The sequence below is a fragment of the Sciurus carolinensis genome, chromosome 9 (assembly GCF_902686445.1).
Source record: "Sciurus carolinensis chromosome 9, mSciCar1.2, whole genome shotgun sequence".
NCBI classification, from domain to species: Eukaryota; Metazoa; Chordata; class Mammalia; order Rodentia; family Sciuridae; genus Sciurus; species Sciurus carolinensis.
Genome location: NC_062221.1, coordinates 4,881,384 through 4,900,428, shown reverse-complemented (window position 1 = coordinate 4,900,428; position 19,045 = coordinate 4,881,384). Strand labels below are relative to the sequence as shown.

Genomic DNA, 19,045 nt, shown 5'->3' with positions numbered 1-19,045 from the left:
GAGAACCCAGTGGGAGCTGCAAGGTCAGTGCTGAGCCAGTGCTGGGAGCCACATGTCACTTTTGTCACTCTGCTGGGGTCACATGGACTGTCTGAGATGGAGGAGGAGACTCTTCAGAGACGGGTGTCAGGAGCCCAAGCCGGCGAGACCCCTGGAGACTGACTACCTCAGGTGTCGTAAGTTCAGGCATAATAACATAAAATCCAATAACGGTGCCTTATACAAGATACAAATTCACTTCCTAATGTGAAATCCTCAGGGAGGAACTGAGACCTGGTGTGGCAGCCGTATGCCCTTTCAGTTCTCAGGGTTTTAATGTCTTAGGACTTTGGTGATTATTAAGCAGTGTGGTGTAAGGCAAAGGACTAGCTTCCAGGAAGTCTCGTGATGACAAGGTGGTTGCAGCACTTCCAGCCATCAAATCTGCATTTAGATAACAGTAAAGGGCGTGGACACAAGAGTGCGCTTTGCAATATGTACTTGTATTTACTTTACATTGACCAGAATTTGGTCACATAATTATGTGCAAAGGATGCTGGGAAAGTTTTCAAGCTAGGCATATGGTCTCTGCGCTTGTAAGCAATAGGCAGAATGGAACTTGGGTAAGCAAGGAAGAGTGCCTGTCACAGGTAAACAACACCTCGCGTTCTTTTACTTCTCATGAAGAACATGGATTACTAAACCCACCTTTGTTATTAGTAACACAGAGAACTGGAAAATGTGAGTTTCTGATCACTTGTCTATTATTTTTAAGAAAACATACAATAAAATGAAAATGAAACAAATATTTTGTCCTATGAAATGATTTCTAGGATCCCCTAGCTTGAGGACTGTTTTCCCAGGAGAATTTATTTTCCTCTAATGACCATAGAAATTGAAATGCTGTGGATGAAGTTCCAAGTTATAGCCAAGTGCCTGCCGCTGTCTGAAGTTTGGCAAGAGAGTATGTGTGTATCCTGTTTGGTATTTGCTGTCTGAGTTAGCTAGTTACCATGGCAGTTTCTGCTTCCCAAGGCCTTATCTCCTTGAAGCAGAGAAAGAAATCTTTGGTCTTCTACATTTATTTCTAATTCCCTACTTAACTAAAAAGCCCAAAAACAAATTTGATGTCTGGGAGACATGAGTGAAAAGGCAGAATTCTCCAAAATTAGCATGGAAGACAGAATTTATTTAGAGGAACCTGTTAGCTTAATCCCAGGGATAAAAAGGGCTTTAGATCAGTGATCCTAAGACCATATTCTCATGAAATGAGACTCGGTGAACTCGAGTCAGGTCAGGTAGCTACAACTGGGTGAATGGGTCTCCCCAGTCCCTCGATGCACACCGTGGAAACCGGATGCTGGTAGATCTACATTCCCATTCGGTCTTCTTAAATTTCTGGTAAAGGAAGCCAACAACATTAACAGGGGAAACCCAAACAGCTGATGATAGCTGGCTGATGGCTTTGCTGATCCTTTGGCCTGATGTCTGCTGTGTGATTTGGGGGTGCTAAGTACTCGAGAGTCCCTTGGGGTCTGGGTGTGTCTCACACAGAATGCTGTGGCCTGTCCTCTGCCCCTCTGTGAACTGGTAGTTCATCCTGGCTTTTGGTGGGGGTTCCTGTGACCCCTCATTGGGAAAGCCAGCATCTCTGGGTGCCACAGGACTCTGCTGTTGAAGGTCATTTGTCTTAGGAGTCTTGAGGGCGTGTTTATTTCTACATTTGGCTCTTTGTAGAAAATGGTGAATTAGTCAGGGTCCTCCACAGCAGCAGAGCCAATGGGGGATGTACAACCAATTCTTTATAAGGAACCGTTCTTTTGTATATATCTATATCTATATATATATTTCTAAGTTGTCGATGGACTTTTTTTTTTTAATTAATTTATTTACAGATGGTACTGAGATTCGAACTCAGTCCCTCGTACATGCTGGGCGAGCGCTCTACCACTGAGCCACGACCCCAGCACTGTAATGGACCTTTCTGTGTGAAATGAGATTGATTACAAGGAGCAGGCTCATGCGATAATGGAGGCCGAGGAGACCCAGACTCTTCCCTCTGCAGCCTGGGGACCAAAAGGCCAGTGCTGTAAATTTCAGTCCAAACTGGACATCCTGAGACAGGCTGAGATTGGGGAGGACCAGAGTCTCAGTCCCAGCAGCCGGTGGTTTAGCCTCCTGCTCCTTCCTGGCCTTGAGAGGACTGGATGGTGGACTTCCACGTCGGGGAGGGACACTGGCTTCCCTCAGTCAGCTAGCTGCCCCTCACAGAGCTCCACAGGCAGTGCATGGCCAGGTGCGGGGTGTCCTCCCCCAACATTAACCACCATGTGTGGCCCTGGGCCTCTCTCCACAAGGCCGTGGTGGGGCATGTGGCAGAGTCCCCACCTGTCCCCAGCGCTTTCTTCCATTTTGTCTTTATCGGTACCAGAGACTGCAGGGATTTTTAACCTCAAGTGAGGCTGAGCCTTGGGAAGTACTCAGAGCGTGGATGCTAGAACCTTCCACGACTCTGGCTGTGCATCTCGGGACTGGCGGCCTCCTCTGTGCCCTGGTGCCTCCTGCTGCGAGGCAGGCCTCCTAGGGGTTGCCACACCCTGCCAGCAGGAGCTGCGATCGGTCAGAGCTGATGAAGTCGAGTTCTGTGTCACCACGTCAGCACCGGCACTGCCGGGCCCAGGACAGTCACCCTTGACCCATTTCTTAGTACGCCAGCCTTCAGCAGCTGAGGAGCAAATGCATGTTTTTATTAAGGTTTTTGATGGATTCAACAATATTAATTTCTGACTTTGTGTTTAAAAACTTCTCTGCCAGAAAAGCAGTGAGGATCCTTGTCCTTACTACAGGTTTCACTTGGCAGAATCCAAGTGCCCTCAACTTGAGTCGTGACAAGGACCTTCTCCACCCCCAGATTTTGACACAAAGTAAGATCACCCATCATTAGGGGAGATTTGGGTTTGTCATAGAGAAATACAAGACAGTGTGACAGCTGCCACTGGTGTCGAAGGAAAAGCATCCATAGAAGCAGGTTATAAGAAATATTTGAATTGCCCAGATTTTTAATTAACTAAGGTTGAAAGTGGGTTTGAGACACGCGTCCCGGGGCGCGCCAGCCCTCAACAGCTCCTTGCTCTCTGCCTCTCCTTAGTGCACTTCATGCTCCGTTCTGTTTTGAGGTGTAGAGAGCCCGTACTGTAAAGGGTTGAGAAAGACTTTGTGGAGTTAGCAGAGCACCTGCCACCCAGGTGCTGAGAGCAGACCTGGAGCCCGGCTGCCGAGCTGCAGAGGCAGGGCCTTCTCATACGGGTACCGCTAATGATGGCAACTCCCTGGTGACTCCATCCGAGTCCTAATGACCTAATTACATAATCACGGAGATCTGGGACTAAAATGCAATAGCTCACTGACGCTGGGGCGAGAGAGTGAACTCTCGTGCAACGTTTAGAGATGTTACGGAAAGCGTGCCCTTTGGGTGAGCAGTGGCCATCTGCTGAGATCATGCCAGTGGGCAGGTTGTGCATTAGCAGCAGACCCTCCCCTGGGACCCCAGGCTGCTGAATTACCACAAACACTCCCGATTCCATCTCGCTCTGCTCTGCTTTCAGCCAGGGTGTTGTTTGTGAAGACCACTACCTAATCAGGGACTGCGCTGCTGCTGACCCTTCCGTGGCTCTGAAGAGGTCCAGACTGTATTTAAAACCTCTCTCTCTCCCTCTCTCCCATTTTAACTTTTTATTCCATCCTGCCATTTTATTACTCAGACATCCTAGATACTGAGTCGTCTCAAGGGACTCGAGGGTGATCAGACTTCACACCACAGGCTGTCCTGGCTGCCAGACGATGATGTCCATGACTCTCCCTGTCATTTGCTCTGTGTCCTTCCCTGCAGTTCACCCTTCTCTGCTTGGCATGCTTGGAGGTGGCCACCCACAGCTCCCTGACTTAGATGACTTTCCTGCAAGTGGCCAGCAGAGAGAGACTAGTTTCTCGCAGGTTCTGGGCAAAGTGAACCTGATGGGCCATGCGGAGGCCACATGAGTGGTAGGGGCTACGACAGCAGCTGCCATTTTGCAGGTTGGGAGCATCCAAAGTGCTCCTGGATAAAAGCACAGTGTCCTTCTCCACTTTCTGTTGCTGTAACAAAATAGCTGAAGCTGAGTGATTATTAAGAAAAAAGGTTGTTTAGCTCATCATTTTAGCAGCTGAAAGTACAAGGTGGGCAGCCCCATCCATTTGGCCTCTGGTGAGGGCCTCATGGTAGGTTGGTATCACAGTGTCAGAGTGTGTTGTGGACGAGATCTCACGTGAGACGGGAAGCCGGGGAGAGGGCAGGGCCTGTCTTTCTCATGAACAACCTACTGTCCTGAAAGTCCCTTTTGTGGACAGCACTGCCAGAGGCCCAGTTACCTGTCATGTAAAGGTTCCCACCACCTCTGTGCCTTCTCCATGCTGGGTGGACAGCACTCAGGGAAAGCTCAGCTCTTCAACCTTGATGGTTCTCCCTGCACCTCACACCCTGTCCTGGCCACACCTGCCTCCCTTGCCCAGGCACTGTGATCTCAGGTGTCTTCCAGTGGACAGGGGCCCGTGTCTTCCATATGAGGACGGTGATTGCTATCCACGTGGTTTACTTTGGGAAGCAAAATGCAGCAAGAACTGACCTTCCAACCACATGGTGTAGCCTGTGGATTTTATTCATTCATTCATCTGTTTAATATTCACTGATTGTTTAGACTTTAACAATGATGTAAATAGAGATGTATGGGATGTAATTATATGTAGTTTGCGGTCTAATTTGCTTTCGGGGGACGTGATGTTTACATATTTAAGATGCACGTAGGTGCTGGTCCAGGGCTGTGATCCTCTATTATGGACGTTCACCTCAGGTCTGCTGCAGTGTTAGGGCAGGAATCAGACCCTTTCATCATCTGCCTGTGCAGATGCCTCCCATTTATTCAGAAACTTTGCTCGTTCTAGTTAGTAGTTACTAACGAGGAAAACAGGCCCATCGGAGAACTAGCACTCCTCCAACAGCAGTGTTGTGTGACATGTGAACTTGATGCTGATTAAATAACAGGACATAGTCTTCATGTAGCCTGGAAGCTTGGAGACTCCAAGGTCACGAACACGGCAGCTTGCCCAAGCAATTTCTAGAGTTGGAGGTTGCTCAAAGTTCAAGTCTTCACAAGTCAACATTCGGATGCAGAGAGAAAAATTAGAAACCCCATTGCCCAAATCCAACATGAAGCCACAGCTGGCTGCTTCAGGAGAAATCAGGAGCGCTGTTCGCAAAGTCGGCTACTCTGCATGTGCAAAGCGTGTGTAGCAACATCTGAGCCTGGCCCCTCTTTTCTGATAGCTTTTATTTGGCTGGTGGGAGGACTGGTACTGGATGGGGTGTGTGCATGGTTGAAAGTAACCAGCACTGTGTTTTTAAGGTTCAGAGGTGGGAACTGTCCAGGGGTTAATCCCTAGAGCCTTTCTTGGGTTTGATGTGAGTGGAAGGCAGGACACCTAGAGACCCTTAGGTGCCTACTTGTTCAATATTTGAAACCACGTTCTGTTGCGGTGATGGAGGGTGAGTGCCTGAACTTGTGTTTTTAAAATTGAGTCCTTAAAAAGAAAAAAAGCACTCGGGAGCTGAGCCATGGTAACAGAGCAAGGTAACGGAGAAGAAAGCATTCTGCCAACACGCCCTGGGGGGCGGCGCCGGGGCCCTCCCGTCTCCAGGGTCAGGCTTCAGCTGGGGTCTGTCAGAATGCTCAGCTGTGGAGGCCTGTGCCCTCTGTCTGCCCTGGGAAGTGCTCTTGGGGATGTCGGGGGCCTTTCCTGAGAAGAGGGCATGCTAATCATTCCAGAAAAGCCCCTTTCAAAAGTCCGATTTGAATAGATCTTGAGACAGTGTTGTGTCTGCAGTGGGTGATTTAAAAGGTGACTTTTCCACTGAAAACACATGGAAGTAAGTTGGAGGTTCTTTTCCTGTAGTTTTGAAAATGTGCTATTGATACATGTTCCCTGTGGCAGCATCATCCAGTCACCCTCAGGATTAACCAGAGGTCTACCTGTCCTTCCCTATGCAGAAGTGCAGACATTCATCAATATGATCTGCAGTCTGAAACAGAGGCAGTAAGAGGTGAGACTGCTTCCAAACGTCTTCCACTGCCCACGAGTGGAAGTGCTGGTTGGTAGGTGATATTTTCCTGTTGGAAGGAAAGAATCGGAATATTGAAGCCACTCCTTATTGACAGTGATGTTTTGCTCCTGCTGAGGATTGTTCGCATCTTGTATTAGCATAGGACCAAACCTGTTTTTATGGTGCTGCTGATCTAACTGAATTCACACGTGGCTTCCTCAGGTTGTGCCTTTGCTTGATGTTGTGTCTGGGGACTGGCCAAAGTTGATGGAGTCCCTCCTCTCTTGGGACTGGCTGTCCTTCGGGGGAATGAAGGCATGTCCATTAGTCCAGTCAGTTTTACTTTTTAATACAATTTTCCCATTTGGGTGTATTTTATGATTTTTCAAACCATACCTTTAGCTGTTTTTGCAATACTAGGGATTAAACTCAGGGGCTGTACCACTGAGCTACATCCCTGGCTCATTTTTATTTTCATATTTTGAGACAGGGCCTCATTAAATTGCTGAGGGTCTCATTAAGTTGCCCAGGCTGGCCTTGAACTTGCTGTCCTCGTGCTGCAGCCTCCTGACTACCTGGGACACAGGTGTGCACCACCGACTTCACCTCTGAAAGTCTTAGACGTTCATAAGGCTGGAGTGTGGGACACCGCTGAACTTGGAGTTGCTCGTGTATATCATTTAAACGAAACTTGGCCAGATTGCCTCGGGCCGTCTGTTTTGTGAGTGACTGCTTTGTAGTTGTGTTCAATTTCTAGTGTATCATGGATGGATAATTTTGTTGGCTACAATAGAAACCAATCACTAAAAAGAAAAGACCAAGACATTAAAAAAAAGTTCCAAAGTTTTATTACATCAGTAGGTGTAGAATTAGTCTCACCGGTGGTTATGAAAGCATCTGAATTCTCCATTCGTCTTTGCTTCCTTGTCTTTTCTTGGACCTGTTGCAACCAGCTTGCAGCCTGGCCCTGTTCCTGGGACTGCATTCGGACACACCAAATGGGATTGTTTAGTTGGAACTGAAAAAGTTAAATCATACCTAGAAGTTCCCAGGTAAAAAACTCCCTCAGATGGTCTCTCGGTTTAACTTGTACACTCGTGTTTTTTCTTGATAATAACAGACTTTGGTCGCATCTTCATCCTGTTCCCAGGAAGTCCTGTGGGGGATCTTGATCAGAATGATTATCCAGGTTTCTGCAGAAGGATTGCTGTAGATGGGGAAGAGTGACACAGTTCTGAGATCTGAGGGAAACTGGGGTCTATGACAATGTTTTCTTTCCTCTTGAAGGAGATGCAGTGTAGGGATCCCTGGACCTGGGGCTTAGAGCTGCTGAGCCTCTGGTGGCCGGCAGTTGGGGACCCCCACCCCCAGAAGAAAGGGTGGAGACTTGGGCTTTTACAGGCATTGAACTGCTACAGAAACTCCCATCTTACTGCCTTCCTAACTTCTCGCCTTAGGGGATAAACAACGTTCTTTAAGCGATTGAACTTCATCTTTCTCTCACTCATAGCTAAATCATCTGTGTATGTGATGTTTTAATGATGAGCCCAGCTTTTAAGGGAACTCAGTAACTGGCTGGACGGTGAATGATCCATGTTCATGCGAGGCGCTCCCCTAACCCTTGGCTTCCGTCGGGTGGGGCCCCTGGTTTGAGCTGGAGAGCCTGCAGGAGCGCACCCGCTCCCCAGGGCTCCTGCTGCAGCGCAGGGAAGCAGCGCGGTCCTTGTAATGGCTGCCTTTGTTCTGAGACTGGGCACTTATAATGCTGGGCTGTAGGGGACCATCAAGTCGGAGCCAGTCCCCTGGTACTGAGGACTGAACCCGGCCTCGCGCGCCAGGCTGTACTGGGCACCGAGCTGCCTCCTCCGCCCCGAGCCTCTTGCGCGTTGGAGGCGAGAGCCCCGCGCACCCTGGATCCTCTGGACAGGCTGAGGGTTGGACTCCAGGAGGCGCAGGAAGCCCGACGGGGGGGACAGCACGTCCTGCTTTTCCTCCCGAGCAGAGCGTGCTGTTCCAGCCTTGTTTGCTAAGTGCTAGGAGGGAGAAGATGGCCCTACAGGGCTTGAGGAGTGCTGCACCTGGTACAAAAAGGCGTCCCTGGGCACCGGGACTGGGGTGCGCGGCAGGGTGGGGAGCGGAGCGGGAGGGCGCGGTCCAGTGCCGCTGGCAGCGTCTCCAGGGGGCTGAGTGTCTAAAACGCATCAAATAAAGGGCATTTCAAGAGCCCGCCCCTATGCCCACGCTCACCTCCTGGCTTGCCTCCCTCCCCTCCCTCCTCTCCGCCTCTTGCCTCCTTCCCTCCTTCTCTCCTTCCCTCCTTTCTTCTCTTCCTTTCCTTTTCCGCCTGCCTGTTAGCTGCCCACTCTCTTCTCTGGTGAACCGAGCGCAACAGAGCAGCGCTTTTCCAGCCCTCCCAGCCGGCAGCTCCGGGCTCTGAGCGCAGCCACGTGGTGCGCCAGCGCCTCCGCAACCGCCCCGGGAGCCCGGCGCCCGCCCACTCCTCAGCCTCCCTTCCGGCCCAGGCCACTCGCCTGCTCGGTGCCTTGGTGGGGTCCAATCTGGACGTTTCCTGTAAGTGGGATCCCGCGGGACCGGGCCTTCGTCCTGCGCTGTCACGCGACCGGTGTTCCATCTGCCCCTGCGAGGCCCGTGTGTGCACTAGCTTCTTTGTATGCTGGATAGCTTCCCATTTTATGGGCACCCCGTATTTTAATGCCCCCGTCAGTTGGTGGGTGTTTGAGTGCCTTCCACCTTTCTGCCACCACAAGCCCACCAAGCAGGTGTTAGCCTCACACCTGGCTACTGAAGGGAAGGAAGTCCAGAGAGGTCCAGTAACTTGCTCAAGATCCACAGCGCTGTGGCCTGGGCTGTCGCCCGGAGCTACCTTTCCCACAGAACGTTTCAACTGCACAAGTACGCAGAGCAGTGGAGGAGCCGCCATTCAGGAAGCACCTCACAGAGGCAGGGCCTCTCCCGCCTCCTTCCAGTCCTCCTTTCTTTCTGGCCCGAGGTTTGCTTTGGAGGAGGGGCTGGTCAGCCTCTGCCTGCTCCTGGCCTTGCTCACCCAGGCAGCAGTTTTCTCCACCTGCTTTGGAGCCTAGAGTCACCTCTCTGCCCAGTTCAGCAACCAGACCCTCTCCCTTTATGGTCCTGGGGACCTGCAGCCCCTGGCTCAGCGTTCAAACCCTGTACCCAGGCAGGAAGTGGTTCTGCCCTTGGCCTCGGCCTTGGGATTGGGATCAGAGTCTTCCCAGCCATGCCTTGGCTAGTTCTCATTCCTAGTTCTGTGGTCAGGGAGTTGGGGCAACTGAGCCCATGGCACCTCCACTCAGGGCCTGGTGTACCCAACATACCTCCGGTGTTGAGGGGCCCTGGCTGGCTCTTGGATTTACTGTTCAGCCCCCTTTCCATCATAAGCATTCTGTTCAGAGTTGTTTTGATTTCCAGAAATTAGTATAACTGTTTTTGTAAGGACATATGGAATTATTTTAACAGTGAGTTAACTTGACATGGAAAAGCAAGTTTTCCTGCCACCCAGGGAGCTAAGCAGTAGGGACCCTGCGTTTGACTTAGTTGTCAATACTGTCAGGATAACTCAGAGGAATTTGGAGACAACACGGATTTCAGCCTATGAGCCTCTCAGTGTGTGTTTACCTTAAGTTAAAAAAATTATGATGGAGTCATGGCTATAATCTATCCTTTGATTTATTCATCATCTTTTTATTGAGTGTTTATTTCCTGCTAGATATTGGCAGGTATGGGGGATATAGTAATAACAGTGGCTAAGGAGTCTTACCCTCATGGAATTTGCATTCCAGTGGAAAGAAGGACATAATAAAAATAAATAAGAGCATGTGTGCGTTTGCTGTGTGTGTGTGTATATATATTTTTTATGAAGATAATATGATAGTATTTTATATGTGCATATCTCTATATATGTAAAGTGCTAGGTAATGAGTGCTGAGAGAGAAAACATAGCAGTGAGCCAAGCATGGTGGCGCACGCCTGTAAACCCAGCAGCTCATGAGGCTGAGACAGAAGGATCAAGTGTTCAAAGCCAGCTTTAGCAACAGTGAGGCGCTGAGCAACACAGTGAGACCCTGTCTCTAAATAAAATACAAAATAGGGCTGGGGATGCAGCTCAGTGGTCGAGTGCCCCTGAGTTTAATCCCTGGTCTCACTGATGTGTGTAAAGCAGTGCACAAAGCCAAATAGAATTCAGATGTTTAACATGCGTGGTTCCTGCCCCTCCCTCTTTGGTGTGAACAGTGGAATCCTGAGCAGAAGAGGAGAAGTTAACAGTTCTAACACTCAGGGAGGGGAAGGCGTCTTTCATGGGGACCATTGGCCCCATGGGTAGCATAAAAGTGTTTTTGCTTTTCTAGGAAAAGCATGTGTGTTATCTTAAGTGGAATAAGAGCATGGAGGTCAATGTGGGCATCTGGCAATTTGAAAATGAGCTTTTTATTAATACCAAAAATTCAAATGGGGATTACTTCCTTAATGTGATTGCCTCGCCCATTCTTGGTATTACTACTACAGACCTGTGCACCCCATCCTCTAGTTTACTAATAGAAGATTTCCCTAAATCGGCATGTAATTGATCAAAACCTCGCCTGGTTGCATATGTAGTGTGGTGTTAGAGTATGTGCTTAGCATGCTCATGGCCCTGGATCCCCAGTACCAAAAAACTGAATCAAAATGAAACCCCAAACAAGACAAAACACAAAGACAATACCAGCAGAAAAGAAGAAGATTCCCATTCAGAGACAAGCATCAAAACATCAGGAATTAATTTTTTTCAAGATCTTCAAGTTCTTAAAAATCTTTTGTGATCAATCATTTTAAAGGGCCTACATGCACATGACTTTATAGAGACACAACTGAATTGACTCAGGCCCAGTAATCCCAAAATATAGAATGAAAAGCAGAAAATTGTATTTTTAAAAACTGCATTTGGACTGGGAAATATTTAATCCCCAAAGATAAGCTGCTTTACAGCTGATTTCCTCATGGATATGCTGATAGTTTTAGAAGGTAACAGATACTTGATTTGATTTCCATGAGTAATTCTAAATTCTGGATTAAAGCATAGCAGTTGACATACAGGAGACAGGACACTTTGCTGGGAGAGGGATCTAGGGGCAGTATGTGCCCAGGTGAGTTGGAGAAGGGTCCTTTGTGCCAGAGGATCTGTGGGCTGGATGTGTGACTTTTCCACTTGTAGTTTTGGGCGGCTGCAGCCCTTGGGAACAGCTCTTTTCAGGTACAGTAATTATCCATGGCTGGTATGGCCCTATCAAGCCATGTCTGCCTCTGACAGAGCTGATGGCCACTGTGACAGCAGTGGAAACCGCCCTGGGTGAGTCAAATGGCTGGTGGCTTAGCTCAACACCTTGGCTCCCCGACTTCCAAGACCTGGAGGAAGGACGCTGTCGGAAGTGTGGTTTTGGTTAAACCATCCTTGTTGATCACATTGATGTCTCCAAGGTGAGCCCCTCTGGTTCCGATCACCCAGGATGGGCTCGAAAGTGGCCAGCAGAGGCAATAGTTTCCTGGATGCCTGCAGCTGCTGCTGCATTATGCACCAGAAGTTTCCCCAGTGTTAGCATAACACCACTTCACACAGAGCAGGTGGTCCCTGAGGCTTTGAGACGTGGACCTACTTATTGCTCTAAACTTTCAGACCTGGACTGTGGGGTGTAATGGCTTGTATCTGAAATGGTGCTGCTTGGAGGTGGTGGAAACTGTCGGGGGCTAGTTGGAGGAGGGCTCTGGAGATCCTTTGTCCTGCTGCCTGGCCTCCATAAGGTGACAGCTCTGCTCCCCTATGCACGCCCTTCATGACACTCTCTCCCCACAGGCCCCAAATGACCATGGATTGAAACCTCTGAAACCATGAGCCCAAATAAACCTTTCCTCCTTTAAGTTCTTTTTCTCCAGTATTTTGTCACAGGGACAGAAAGCCTACTGACACATGGAGATCAACCCTGATGTTTCAATTCCCCTTGTTTGGTGAAGAAAAGATCTTTAATTACAGCACTCACCAGAAACTGGAGAGCTGAATCAGGTGCAGAAATTCAAAACAGCTGCAGACTGGGGCATCCCTGTCCCGTGACTAGACTTCTGGGACAGTGTTCTGTGTTCATTCCTGTACCTAATGTGGCTTGGGGCAGGGACAGCAGGAGTCTAGGCAAGGCCCGTGCATCACCTGGGCTTTGACTTCTGCTGCCTCAACTGAAGTCCTGTGTTGAAACAGCATATCTTGAACTTGGCAGTGATTCTAGAATTATAGGGGTGGGAGACTGAAACCATCTCTAGTATGCAAGGCTACCAGCCCACTTTTAAGGTGTATAATTTGTTGTTTGTTGAGCATCTCCTCCTAGTTGACTTATCCAAATTCAAAGAATCACTTTCTATATTATGCATTCTGTGACTCAAAGTCAGGCAAAGGTGATGTGGGTGGTATGGACCAGTTTGATTTAAAAAATAAATTTGGATCAGAATTTCAGGACTAGATAAATAAATTTTAGGAATAAGACAAAATTTTCCTTTAAAATTTTAAAATTATAAATGGTTTTTATAGGGAGTGATAAAAGAATATTTTAAATTCTGAAAACTTGCTTAATCATATTAAAGCATTCTAGTTTTTGTCTTTAGATTTTCAAGTCTCCTTTTTAGTTCTTATTCCACATAGACAAATAACATATTAGTATTTGTTTCTGGTCAACTTTTGCATTGCTGCAACCAAAATACCTGACAAGAACAACTTAGATGGGGAAATGTGTATTTGGGGCTCACAGGTTCAGAAATATCAGTCCATAGATGGTTGACTCCATTGCTCTGGGCCCATGGTGAGGCAGCATATTATGGGGGAAGGGAACAGTGGAGCACAAAAGCAGCTCAGCTCACAATGGGGTCAGAAAGCACAGAGAGAGAGAGGAATAAGTAGGGGCTTCAGGAAGAACAATCATTCCAGGGCACACCCCAGTGACCCACCCTGTCCAGCCACCTTGCACCTGCTTACAGTTACCACCCAAACTATCGTGGGCTGATTAGGTTACACCTCTCATGAGTTAATCATTATATCTTTGAATAGTCCTGCACCAAACAGGAGTTTTGGGGGGATATCTCACATCCAAATGGTAACATTCTGTCCCTGCCTCCCATCATATCCATCTCACAATGCAAAATGCTTTTAGTCCATTTCTAAGGGTGCCCTAGTCTTAGTTTCAGCATTACCCCAAAGTTCAAATCCAAAGTCTAATCTGAGACTCAAGGCAAACTTTTTGCAGGGAGCCCCTCTAAAAATCAAAATCAAATTAGAAAACCTAATATACAGTAGCGCAGAGCAAACATTCCCATTCCAAAAGGGAAGAATAAGGGTACAGAAAGAAGGGATGGGACCAAAACAAGACCAAAACTCAGTAGGGCAAACAGGTGTCTTAATTCCATGTATAGCATCTAGGACACATGGCTGTGAAGGACTTGAGTAGCCCTGCCTCTTTGGCCTTGCTGGTGCAGTGTTCATGGGCCTGGTTTTCATTGCAACTAATAGTTTTTTTTTTTGTAGTCAGTCCCCATTATTGGCATCTCTTAATTCCTGGGGTCTTAATTCCAACTTCAGCTTCACCTTCAGAGTTTCATGCACCACCCTCTTGGGGCTTCCATCAGGAACTCCAACCCTGCTACACTTCGTCTGGTCTCCCAGACTCTCCTTTGAAACCTTTACGGAAGCTTCCAGGACCCCTTAACTCCAGCATCCTGCATTCCTGCAGAATCAGCATCACATGGATGACAGTGAGGTCTGCTGCCACTTGTGCAGTTTCTGGATCCCCTGGAATCAAGATTGCCATGGCCTCCGAGTTCCTGCTCAGCTCAGCATGGTGAAATACCTTCCTAAGCCCCCCATGTGAGCAGCGTGCTCTCGCTCTCATGATGTGTTCCCAAAAGAATTTTCTCTTCTGTATCCTGGAGACTGCAGTGGGTTTGGTCTTGCAAATTCCCGAGATCTCCTGAAGACATTTTTTCCTATTGTCTCAGTGCAAAGTACTTGATATCTCTTTAGGGACTATAATCTCTTCAACAAGGACATCCTTGGCCCTAGGTTTTCATGCACTTTTATGGCCAAACTGCAAGTTTTAAAAATCTTTTAATTTTGTTTTCTGCTCCAATTTCTCACAGTAAACCTGAATAAAAGCTGCCCGCAATCTCCACACCAAAGACCAAACGTTGTGTCGCCTTGGAATTTCCTCAGCGAGATTAACTAGTCCATCACTTTAAAATTCTCTCTTATACAAAGTATCAGGTCATGGGCAACATGTAGCTACGTTCTTTGCCAGAATATTACATTAGTGTTCTCTAGTCCTAGTCCCAACAAAGTCTTTGATTCCCAATGAAATCTCATGGGTGTGATTCACATTCTTACCGGCATTGGGATCTTTACAGCTGCCACCAGAATCATCCATGGAGCTCTCTCTGCTTATAACATCGTAAAGCTTTTCCAGAGTGCATCTCTAAACTTTTCAAAATTCCCATTGCAAATCAGCTCCAAAGTCTTCTGAACCACATGGTCACAGTTGTCATAGCAATGACCCCACTCTTGGTACCAATTTCTGTTTTAGCTTTGCTATGACCAGAACATTTGACGAGAACAACTTAGAGGAAAGGAAGTTTCTGGGGTTCATGGTTTCAGAGGTTTCAGCTGCCTACAGTTAACATCCAGTCAGTCCATTTAAACTAGCATGGACTGATTAGGTTACAGCTCTCATAATCTGATCATTTCCCTCTGAATATTCCTGCATCAACAGGAACTTTCAGGGGACAACTCATATCCAAACCATAACAGTAGGTTTATAAAGTAAAACAGCTTATTATTGCTTGTTTTTTGGAGAAAAAACATATTGCTTGTTTTTTGGAGAAAAAAAGAATGGCAAGGTATGAAGTGAATAAAGAAGATTATGATTCATCTGTAACCTGTAATCCAGAAAGAACAGTTGCTGGATTTTGGGGTAAAGCCTCTGGCTTCATTCTCTTCCCATGATATATGCAAGTAGTGCAGAAGCAGTGTTGGAGCCTCACCTTCGTGTGATTCACTGCAGTGCTGGACTCAGGAGAAAGGAAGTAGCCAGGTGATGTCAGAGGCGGGATGAGTCACTGGAAGGCTGGAGGGTCTTCATGCTGACTCCTCCTGGTGGAACGAGGGAACCTCACCAACAGCCTCACCTGCTTCAGGAGATTTCCCCTGGGCCGGGACTTCGATTCGGGAAGACAGTTTGTATGAGTTACCCAAACAGCTGGGAACTCTGCATTCTGATTGGCTAACAAAACGTTCTCGAATCGCATTCTTTCCTGTTAGCAGAAGTGATGCCTTGGATACCTTTTAAGCTAGTAGTTGCCGTCTTTTATCATTTTTATTGCTCCTTTGTCAAATCTTAGTTTAAATGCTGAAATTCACTGTTCCCGAGATAGGTCAGTCCCCACCCCAACGTTTATTCATAAAATACTCTGAATTCTCTTCGCGGGTCACTGACTAGGTCTCCTTCAGACCTGTTCACTGGGTGCCCAAGTTCATGGACCTGGTGAGCAGCAACGGCAGAGTCCCTCCCATGGCTGGGCACAGGTCCAGGCCAGGAGTCGTGGGAGAGGAAGACATTTCCGTCCTGACGGAGCAGCGGTCACACGGGCAGCCAGCGGCCCTTTCAGATTGGATGGCCGGGACCTGCCCTTGAAATCCCTTCTTACACCTGAATATCCAGAGAGCAGGACCTTCCGCCTCCCAGGAGGAACTCTGCCAAGGGAGGGGACAGCCAGTGCAGAGTGTGCTTGTGGAGCCTCGTGCCCAGGGAGACCGAGGGGGGATGGCCAGGCTGGAGACCTGCAGACCCCCGCGAGGAGTTGGTTAATTCCATTTCCAGTGGGCGCCGCTGGACAGTGTGGAAAGCCCAGTTGACCTTTGAGAAATAACCCCTTGGCTCCGAGGGGGTGCCACATTGGAGGGGAGGTGGGGTGCATGGGTTGGGACTTGGTGAGGAGTCAAGACTGTGTAAAGGATGGAGAGGCAGCGCTGGCGACCTCTTGGCTCGGCTTCAGCAGCTTCAGCAGCTCGGGCCTCCGGAGCTGCTCCACGGGCCAGAAGAGCAGCTTCAAGCTTGATGTCAGGTCTAACATCCTGGAACCCCCGGCGCTGTCACCCATCAGTCCTGTGCCACGCAGAACTGAAGGCAGAGTGAGGTGGACTGACATCTGGAGTCACCTGCCTGTGGGTGCAGTCCATGCCCCGGGGCAGGACACCTTGCTCAGGTGAGGAGGAACTCAAGCTTCTTCAGCTTTTGGGAGCAAGCTTTGTAGTCCTGCCCAGAGTTCCTCAGTGCCCCAGGATGGGTCGACGCTTGGGCTCCGGTGTGGTCTGGGCTCTGATGTCCTTCAGAGAAAAGCAGAGACGCCTGTGTCTGTTGAGGGTGCAATGTGTGTGGAGCATCGGCCAGGACGCTTTTTACATGTCACCTCATTTAATCTTCATAATCCCCCCTCTTAACACATGAAGGAACTGGCTCAGAGTGAACTGGGCAGACCAAGTGGCCGTGTCACTGACCTGTGCTCCCAGGACCTGAATCCAGGTCTTTGGAGCCTTTTTTATTCACTTCGTCATGTTTGAAACCAGCGGAGTTATAAAGAAGTAGGAATGTTTTCTTTTGGTTGCTCTTGCAAATTATGTGCATTTCTTAAGTGAACATAACATCTCCCTTATACTGTATATGTTCAACTAAAACTGTCAAAGCAATATTTGCTTATGACAAAGACAAGAAAATTCCTTGATTACATTTCAGTTTTAAGGTGGGAGTTAAAGTACCCTCGTTTCTTCTTCATTCAGTACCATTGCTATTCAAAAAATCTGGAAAATTTCCAAGCCTATTATAGGAAAGAAAAATACTGCTTTCCTACCAGGTGTAGTGGCACACACCTATAATCATGACTACTTGGGAGGCCGAGGCAAGAGCATCACAGGTTCGAGGCCAGCCTGGGTAATCTAGTGATACACTGTCTCAAAATAAAATAAAGAAAAAGGCCGTGGTGCTCGTCTCTCTCAGCTATCTGGTGCCATCCTCGTCGCTGCGGCGACACCTGCACCCGCTGCTGCCGTGACTGAACAGATGACCCTTCTGTGGCTCCTCAAGGGCCACAACGGCTGGGTAACCCAGATCGCTACCACGCCGCAGTTCCAGGACATGATACTGTCCGCCTCTCGAGATAAGACCATCATTGTGCGGAAGCTGACCAGAGATGAGACCAACTTTGGCATCCTGCAGTGTGCTCTGCAGGGTCACTCCCACTTTGTTAGTGATGTGGTCATCTCCTCAGATGGCCGGTTTGCCCTTTCGGGCTCCTGGGATGAAACCCTGCGTCTCTGGGATCTGACAGTGAGTACCACCACAGGACGATTTGTAGGCCATACTAAGCATGTGCTGAGTGTGACCTTTCCTTCTGACAGCTGGCAGATTGTCTCTGGATCCTGAGATAAAACCATGAAGTCGTGGAATACTCTGGGTGTGTGCAAATACACTGTCCAGGATGAGAGTCACAGAGTGGGTGTCTTGTGTCCTCACCTCGCCCAACAGCAGCAACCCTATTATTGTCTCCTGCGGCTGGGATAAGCTAGGCAAGGTGTGGAATTTGGCTAATTGCAAGCTGAAGACCAGCCACATTGGCCACACCGGCTATCTGAACACCCTGACTGTCTCTCCAGATGGATCCCTCCGTGTTTCTGGAGGCAAGGATGGCCATGCTATGGGATCTCAATGAAGGCGAGCACCTTTGTACACTCGATGGTGGGGACCTCATCAGTACCCTGTGCTTCAGTCCCAACCGCTGCTGGCTCTGTGCTGCCACAGGCCCCAGCATCAAGATCTGCCACGTGGAGGGCCAGGTCATCGTAGACAGACTGAAGCAAGAAGCCATCAGTACCAGCAGCAGGCAGAACCACCCAATGCACCTCTCTGGCCTGGCCTGCTGATGGCCAGACTCTGTTTGCTGGCTACACGGACAACCTGGTGTGAGCATGCTAGGTGATCATTGGCACTCCCTAGAAGTTTTATGAGAGCTTCAGAAATAAACAAAAAAAAGAAAGAAAAAGAAAAAGAAGGGCTGCGGTGTAGCTCAGTGGTGGAGTGTGTGGCTAGCAAGCGTGAGCCCCTGGGCTGCAGAAAGGAAAAGCAGAAGATTCCTCACTCATCGCGGATTCATGGCCGAGACCCACGTGACCGGGGCAGTTCAGCAGGACAGATACACACCGACCGATTTAGTGGAAGCTTTCTGTGACAAGGACCTTCAGAATCGAAAGCCTGGAGAGGAGCCTGCCTCTGCTCAGGGACCGTCGTGCTGTGTGATGGACAGAGGGCGTGACCTGAGGCTGATGGACAGGGAGAGCTTAGCAAGCCTGTTCAGGGTCTTCTTGAGGTCTCTGTGTCTTCGAGGTTGGGGTGTTCCCTTCCTCTGGGGACAGGGAAGGTACCTCTGGAATAAAGTCTTGCGGAGGAGGCTCTGGTAATTCACCCAGGCCTGCTGGCTGGAGAAGGCAGAGGGCTCAGAAAGGCCCGCTTGCCTCCGCTGGTCCCTCACATGCCTACCACTGTGTTTTGGGGCACTGAGTCCTGAACCCCATCATTGTGTAGCATGTATTTGTCTGCACATTGAGCAACTCAAATAGAATCGTGCTGTGTTCTTTTCTAACTTGTTTTGTTTGCTTAAAAACATAGATCTCTTTTCTTTTTCGGGGGCCAAATTTAGATTTATGGCATTCCTTTTTTTTTTTTTTTTTTTAATACTAGGGATTGAACTCAGGGGCACTCAACCACTGAGCTACATCCCCAGCCCTATTTTGTATTTTATTTAGAGACAGGGTCTCCCTGAGTTGCTTAGTGCCTCACTTTGGCT

At 48.6% G+C, this 19,045-nt stretch overlaps 1 protein-coding gene and 1 pseudogene across 8 annotated transcripts in view; both read left to right on the top strand.

Annotated features, from left to right (window-relative positions):
- Nucleotides 1-19,045, top strand: part of Plch1 (phospholipase C eta 1) — a 187,356-nt gene that overhangs the window by 77,087 nt on the left and 91,224 nt on the right. The gene's annotated exons all lie outside the window — the stretch shown is intronic.
- On the top strand, nt 16,125-18,168 carry LOC124992483 (receptor of activated protein C kinase 1-like; annotated as a pseudogene).